Consider the following 9,108-nt stretch of genomic DNA (forward strand, 5'->3'; position numbering starts at 1 on the left):
ATTTGTTCCTTCACTCTCATAATTATATCTTTTTACATAAATCATCAAATTAACATTTAAGATTGAACATAACAAAAAGTCAAAGAAAATAAAATTGACAGCTACAAAATAAAACTATTTAACACAAGACCATTAACCATTACAAATTATCAACTTGAATCTCTTCCATGACTTAGCTTTTCACATTTACTCACATAGAAAAGTAAAAAATAAAAAATAAAAAATATAATTAGTATAAATTTTTTTAATAACTAAGTAAAAGAAGATTAAAAATGAAAAATTATAAAAAAAGTCATAAAATTTAACATTTACCTCAATTGAAGTGTAAAGAATGCATTTCTAACCTCTTCACTCATCAATCATCAACAATGAAAATACAATCCACAATCTTAATCTTTGACATCTCTTAAATGCATAAACAAAAAAAGAAATAAAGAAATAAAAATTGAAAAAATAAAAATGAAAAAGTGAAAATATTAAATGTATATTATATTTTATATAAATTTAAAAATGATAGAAATATATATTATATTATATACATTAATATATAAAAAATTATTTTGGTTTTTTGGCCGATTTGATATACAAATTTTAAAATCGAGAACTGATCAAAAAACCAATTAGATTAAACATTTTAAACTAATTGACCCAATAGATCAATTAGATCAAACTATTTTACTCAAATTGCATTTAATTTAGGTGGATAATTGATCTGGTTTGATTTTGCTCACCCCTAGTCATAATACTAAACCATTTCATGAGCCTATCGAATCGCCATCAACTAGATGAAGTACTAAACATAAGAGCCCTATTAAATACTTAGATATTTACCACTACTAATCACCCTCACATACAAACACTATTACAACTCAACTTATGAAAATTACTTGTCATCCCATTAACTTCCTTCATTTCATAAGGCTTTTACCATTTTCTTAACTTACATAGTTATCATCAAGCTGTCCAACATGCCCAATGGTAGAGTGCTATGAAATTTGAGCTTGATGCCTTAGAGGATAATAGTACATAGTTTATAGTGCCCCTTACTACTAATGCACATACTATAGAGTGCAAATGGGTTTATAAAGTGAAGCTTAACGCATATGGTAGTGTAGAAATATATAAAGTTAAGCTTGTAACTAAGGATTATAATCAAAGAGAAGGGTTTGATTATCATGAAACCTTTAGCCTTAAAGCTTAATAAACTCTTGTTAGATTGTTCTTAGCAATGACGACCATTAAAAGATAGATTTTGTCATAGTTGGATATCAACAACGGTTTCTTGAATGGTGATCTTGAGACAACAATTTATGTGGAGCTATCACAAGGCTATGAAGTGAAGAGGGAGTATCCATTACATTTGAAATTAGTGTTCAAGCTCAAGAAGTCATTGTATAGACTCAAACAAGTTTTTACACAATGGAACTCAAAATATACAAACTTTTTATTGTAATTTGGATTTCATCAATCAAAATTAGATTATTTTTATTCGCTAAAGTAAAAAAAAAAGAACAATTTATAACCTTATTAGTATATGTGGATGACATTGTTAGTACTAGTTCCTCTATTGAATCTTCTGATGATGTGAAGGCATATTTGAAATCAAAGTTTAAGCTCAAGAATCTAAAAGAGTTTAAATGTTTCCTATGATTGAAAATTGCTAGATCAAACAAAGGAATTTTTATCTGTTAAAGAAAATATATACTAGATTTAATAGACGAATATTGGTTTTTGCAAAACCAGTGTCAATGTCTATTGATTATGATCATAAGTTGACTAGAGTCGGTTGTACTCCACTGACAAATTGTACTACTTGTAGACAATTGGTTTGTAAACTATTATATTTTACTTTTATTAGGCCATACATTACCTATTTAGTGAAAGTTTTGTCAAAATTTATAGACAAACCCTAGCAACACTCACTTATAGGGAGCATATAAGGTTTTGAGATACCTTAAAAGAGCATCAGGGTAAAGAATTCTTTTATCATAAGCATTTATTTTGCATTTGGAGGTGTATAGTAACAGTGATTGGGTTGGTTGTCAAGACATAAGGAAGTTAGTTACTAGCTTTGGTCTGTTTCTTTGTAATTCTATTTTTAATCGGAAACTAATAAAATATTCTGTGATTGTAAGAAGTTCCACAAAGGCAAAGTACAGGGTTATAAAAACTGCTTGTTGTGAAATCATGTTGTTATTGTGCTTACTAAAGGATTTTGGTTTTAATCATACTACTGTTGTTGACCCATGTTGTGACAATCAATCTACCTTGAATATTTGCAAGAATCCCATCTTCCATAAAAGAACAAAAGAGATTGAAATGGACTACCACTTTATAAAAAAAAAACATCATTGTTGGAATTGTATCTCTAAAATATATCTCCACTACTTTGCAGTTCATAGATTTATTTACAAAATCTCTTTAACTAGCATAATTCCTAAACATGTATGACACACATGCTCATTTTAAAGGAGAGTATTAGAGGCTATGCATGTGCACACACGTGACAGTAACTTGATTAGTTAAGGTTATTTTAGTAATTAGTTGATTAACAATCTATTAACATCATAGTTAGGTACTAACTTTGCATGTAAAGATTCCTTTTGGCAAGTATATATATTGCTTTTTGTAATTTAAATGTAAATTGGGTTTTCATTATATTATGATATTTATGGTTGTGAGGATTATTTGTGATGAAATTTTATGGTGATTAGTGAAAGTTAGGTAAGTTGTAATTTTATTATGTGTTGAAATTTATGAAGAGTTTTGCTATTAATTGCAGTGAATATTAAATGTCAGCATTTATGATATCTTATGACAATGTGGTGATGAAAGAGGTTTAGATTAATAGAGATTGTGAGATTGTAATGTACTTTGCAATAGCTAAATTCATTAATTTGTGGATAAATATTGTGAATGAATGCAACATGTAGTTAATAAGTGGTGTGGTTGGTGAGTTGACATAAGCGATTAAAACAAGTGACAAGAATGGAGATTTGAAAATTGCAGAAGACATTCCAAGCTATTGACTTATCGTGGAATGCTATAGGATATGTGCTTTTTCAACATGCCTTTCAAAAGGCAAATCAATATTTTGATTATTTAGTAAAGCAAGGGGTGGACCAGAATGATCTATTTGTAGCATGGGAATAGCATGGGAAAGTAGTTGGTCAAACATGGATGAGTGTAAATAGACTAATATGTGTCATGTAATCTAGTGTTTTGATATCTTGTAGTATCGAGTTGGTTTGATGGATGAAACTAGTACTATTTTGTTATTGCATAGGTGTTTGTGTTAAAACGTGATGAACATGTATGAGTGTCAAAAATACTGAAAAACAAAATTGTATTTACTTGTTTTCCAGTTTCCAACAAGTTTGTACCATTTTGATGCATCAATAAGAGTATTGGCTTAACAAAAAAAAATATGTTGAAAGTCATTTGTTGGAATGGAGTTTCAATAAATGAAAAAGGATTTAGAGTACCATACTAAGTAAGCAAAACGTGAGAGATTTGGAATTCGTAAGAACTACAAAATAGAATCTTGAAGAGCGCAAGTAATCATTAGGCAAAAATTTGTTTGTTCAAAGAAAGATTTTGTGCCAAAAAAAAATTTTGTGAGGGAAACTAGAATTCTAACACCATCTAAAGAGCTAAGAGTGGGATGCAAAGCCATGATGTATTGTCCAAAAAAGCTTAAGATAATTGGTTGATTTCAAAATTCATAAGAGATCATACCTATGAGCTTGCTATTCCAAAAAGTGTTCAATTTTATGTGTTCATAAAAAAAGCAAGAACTTAATGAAATTTAATTGATGTACTTGTTGATTTTGGAATTTGTTCTAGTAAAGCCATGTTTGTTTTAACTAATGAATAAGGTGACAATAATATGGTTTGTTTAACTAAGTGTGATATTCAAAATTATTTAAGTAATAAAAGATAGAAGCAATTTGAAAACGAAGATGCACATTTAATGCTTCAAGGAATGTAAGTCCAAGAATCCATAATTTTTTATGTAATACAAATAGATGCGGAAAGTCAACTAACAAATTATTTTTAGGGTGATTTTCAATCGAGAACGGCTTATAAGTATTTCAGGAATTTTGTGATTTTTGATCTAACCTTTTTGACAAACACGTATAACTTATCTTTTGTTCTTTTTATTGGAGTTAATCACCACCATCAATTCATTTTATTTAGTTGTGCTCTATTATGGGATGTGATATAAGAAACATTGTTTAATTATTAAACACTTGGTTGGACACAATATTTGAATTTAATCCAAAAACAATTATTACAGATCAATATGCAGCCATAACTAATGCAATTATAAAAGTTTTGCAAAATGCTATACACAATTATTGTATGTTACATATTGAAAAAAATATTCGGAGAACTACAGCCATATTTACCACTAATTTGATGATTTCAAGAATCAAATTTTTTTTAGTGTATCTATTATGAATTAGTTTTAGATGAGTTGGAATTAGAATGGACAAAGATAATTGAGATGTATGATTTGCATAAAAAGTTGGTTGAAGAAGTTGTATTTTATTTGAAAAAATGGGTTCACACTTTTGTGCGGAGTAGTTTTTGTGCTAGAAGGTCTACTGTTTAGAGAATTGAAAGTTTGAACAAGTATTTCAAAAATTATGTCAATTTCAACATAATGATAAATAAGTATCTGATCCAATATAAAAAGGCTATATACAATAAAGAAAATGGAAAAATTTTCAAAATAATGAATTCAAAGTCAAATTTGAGAACATTATATCCAATGAAAAAAAAAAAGCTTTAAAGGTGTACACAAGAAATATGTTTAGAAAATTTTAAGGTGAGTTAATTCATTTTCAACAATATATTGAAGAAATTATTGTTGCAAATGAGCATGTGTATTCTATTTGAGAAAAATGGGTTCACACTTATGTGCAGAGCAACTTTTGTGCTAAAATCTCTACTATTTAGAGAAACGAAAGTTTGAACAAGTATTTCAAAATTTATGTCAATTTGAGCACAAAGATGAATAAGTTTTTAATTCAATATTAGAAAGCCCTCGATGCAAGATACAATAAAAAAAAGAAGAAAATTTTCAAAACACTATATTCAAAGTCGATTTTAAAAACATTGTATCCAATGAAAAAAAAAAAGCTTCAAAGGTGTACACAAAAAATATATTTAGAAACTTTCAACATAAGTTAATTCATTCTCAACAATACGTGGAAGAAAATATTGTTGCAAATGAGCATGTATATTATATTCGAGAAAAATAGATTCACGCTTATGTACAGTGTTATAATATGTTGAAGAAAGAATTATTGCAAATGAGCTTGTATATTCTATTTGAGAAATATAAGTGCACGCTTATGTGCAAAGCAACTTTTATGCTAGATTGTCCATTACTTAGAAAATTGAAAGTTTAAACAAGTATTTCCAAGAATATGTCAATTCAAGCACACCCATGAGTAAGTTTTTGATTCAATATGATAAGGTTCTTGATGCAAGATATGATAAAGAAAAGAAGAAAATTTTCAAAACAATGAATTCAAAGCCAATTTTGAAGACATTGTATCTAATGAAAAAAAAAAAGCTTCAAAGGATACACAAGAAAAATGTTCAAAAAATTTCAAAATGAGTTAATACATTCTCAACAGTATGTTGAAGAAAAGATCATTGTAAATGAGCATGTGTATCCTATTCGAGAAAAGTGGGTTCACGTTTATGTGCGGAGCAGCTTTTGTGCTAGAATGTCTACTATTTGAAAAAATGAAAGTTTGAACTAGTATTTAAAAGATTATGCCAATTCGAGCATATTGATGAGTAAGTTTTTGATTCAATATGAAAAAACCCTCGATGCAAGATAAAATAAAGAAAAAGAGAAAGATTTCAAAATAATGAATTCAAAACCAATTTTAAAGATATTGTATTCAATGAAAAAAAAAAGCTTTGAAAGTATATAAGAGAAAGATGTTTAGAAAATTTCAAAATGAGTTAATTCATTCTCAATAATATGTTGAAGAACATATTGTTGCAAATGAGTATGTGTACAAAATAGAGTGCTAGACTTTGACTAAGAGAATTTAGAATATATTAATACATTTGTTGACTCATCAATAGCTATAATTTGTTTATGTCACATGTTTGAATTTATAGGCATTAGTTGACCATTCTTATTAAGAAAAATGTTTACTCATTACCTAATCATTACATTTTAAATTGATAGATAAAAGAAACTAAAAAAAGAAAAGTTGAAAGCATGTTAGACAAACAGCTTGAATATAACGCTCTATAGATTGTAATGGATCTTACATTAGTAAGAGATAAGATAAATCTTAAGATTATAAATAAAGGCGTTATAAGTATAGTCTTTCATCCACATGATAGATATGTCTTTTAAGTTGAAAATATAAATTTATGACAAGTGGTATCAGAGCTTATCTTACTCTTCACTAATGTGAGACTCTTTATAAAAGATATCAAGGTCGAAGTAAGTTTGGATCAAGGTGGATTATTCTCCTTTACGAGTAAAAAAATCAATACAATGAGTGCACTTGATAGATATATCTTCTGGATTGAAAATATGAATTTATGACAAATGGTATCACAACTTGCCCAACTCTTTACTAATATAAAATCTCTCATAAGAAAAATCAAAGTCGACGTAAGTTCGGACTAAGGTGAATTCTTTTCCTTTATGGGTGAAAAAGTTAATACAATGAGACGTTGCACAATTAGGTTGAAAATATAAACTTATGACAAATGGTATTCGAATCTATCTAACTTTTTATTGATATGGGACCTTCTATGAGAGATATCAGAGTTGAGGTAGGCTCAAAATAAGGTAGGTTCCTCTATTTTATGGGTGAAAAAGCTAATATAATGAGAATGTTGAACAATTGGGTATGATACAGTGATGACTTAATAATCTCAAAAGTTTCAAGTTAAATATTCAAATGAGGCCTTTTTTATTATTGAATGATTAACGTAAACAACAAATGAGACTCACTATTTATGAAGATACTCACATAATAGGCTTTTTACGAACTCTTTGGAGAAAATTGAAGTTAAAGAAGAAAGAGCAATAAAGGAAAGAAGAATTCGAAAATGGATATTATAAATAAAAATAATAATTATTTTTGTATATGAGAAAAAATTAGTTTTTGAAAATTGTTAAATATATATTGCCATTAGTTTATTGAAAATATAATAAATAGTTAAGAATTAATAGCATTATGAAAATTTAGAAATGATAAAAAATTCAAATTTATTAGGTACATAATTAGAGAAGTGAGAGAATATATCATTTTATTAATCATCATGACTTTTATATTTTTTAATTATCTTTATTTTATATATTTTTAATATAATTAATTATATTATTATAAAATTATGAAACTTATGAAAAATTAAGACCTAGAGTAAGGTCTTTTGTGACTTTATGGTATAGCTAACCTTAATAGGATAGAATATCATGAATCACATATCTAAAAGAAATAAAATAAGTTTTAACGTCATAAGTAAGAGTCTTCCTTTACTTATTTAGTATGTTTTTTACATTATAAATGTAGACTTGTGATAAATGGTATCAGAACTTATCCAACTCTTCACTAATTTGAGACCCATATGAGAGATTAAAATTAAGGTAGTCTTGGATCAAAGTAGGTCTCTTTTTTTTATGGGTAAAAGAGATAATGTAATAAGAGTGTTGCATAATTGGATTTAATAAAATATTATGAATCACACATCAATAAAAGATGAGATTGATCGTGAACTTATAAATAAGAATACTCCCATGCTTGAAAGATATGTTTTTGGAGTTGAAAATATAGACCTTTGAAAAGTGAAATCAGAGCCCAACTCTTCATTTATATGAAACTTTCTATGAAAGACATTAAGATTGAGATAAAAGACATCAAAATAGGCCTTGATTCTCAATGGGTGAAAGAATGAGTGGAATGATGGTGTTGCACCATTTGTTAGGGTATAATGTCACGTATTCTACAATAGTAAGACATATAATGGATATTAAGTTTATAAGTAAGAGTCTTTATCTTTATATCTATTTGTATTAGTTAATATGAAAATATATATTTAAATTGTTAATGAAATTTTATATTATAATTTTATTTTATTTCAAAAGTGATTAATTTTTTTTTGAATCGAATCATTAACCTAATCTGTGACCTTGTATGATTATTCTTTAACTACCTCTCATGCCAAATCTTAGGGTCGTAGTGTCGCACCAAAATAGCACCATAAAAATGTTGAGTTTTTGGCAAGAAAAATTGGTGCACTCAAGAATCTTGGTTTTTTTTTTGTGGATTACAATAATTACTTGCATTTTAATGAAATAGAAGCATTGAAAGTTTGAGTTACTGGTGGTATCTTTGAGTATTTGCAAAATATGTAGCATGATGACCTTAATTTCTTATGCTATACATGTTGATCTTGATGATCTCATCACTAATATTTCGAGATAGATGGTAAGATGAAATTAGATTATAAATCTTTTAAAGATGTAGTATGTTTTGATATAATATATAGAAAAAATAAAAAAGGTATACTTTTTGCACTATTCTTTGGTATTAATCATCATAAGCAAATTTTTATCTTTGGTGCAACATTGTTGTATGATGAAACATGTGATACATTAATATTGTTATTTGATTATTTTTGAAAGCAATGTAAAGGAAAAAGCAAATGATAATTCTTAAAATTAAGACGTTGCAATGGAAAAAGAACTTGCTTCATAATGGCCCAAATTATATTATTTTTTGTATCAAAATACAATGAAACACCTTAGTGATGCATCTAAAAGATTTAATAGTTTTGCTAAAGATTTTAGTAGTTGTGTTTATAATTATGATCAAGAAGAAAATTCTCTAACTTCATGGGATCATGTGCTTGTCAAATATAATTTGAGGACAATAGTTGTTTGTGAAGACAATTTGAGTTGAAAGAAAATGGGCTTTGATTTATGGACGACAAACTTTTTTTATGAATATGTCCACTACTCAAAGAAGTGAGAGTATGAATAACCAATTAAAAAATTACATTGGTTATATATTATGATTTATTACATTTTTTCCATCACTTTTGGAGATTATTGGT

The sequence above is a fragment of the Theobroma cacao genome, chromosome 2, assembly GCF_053813885.1.
Source record: "Theobroma cacao isolate CCN51 chromosome 2, ASM5381388v1, whole genome shotgun sequence".
In the NCBI taxonomy this organism is placed as follows: domain Eukaryota; kingdom Viridiplantae; phylum Streptophyta; class Magnoliopsida; order Malvales; family Malvaceae; genus Theobroma; species Theobroma cacao.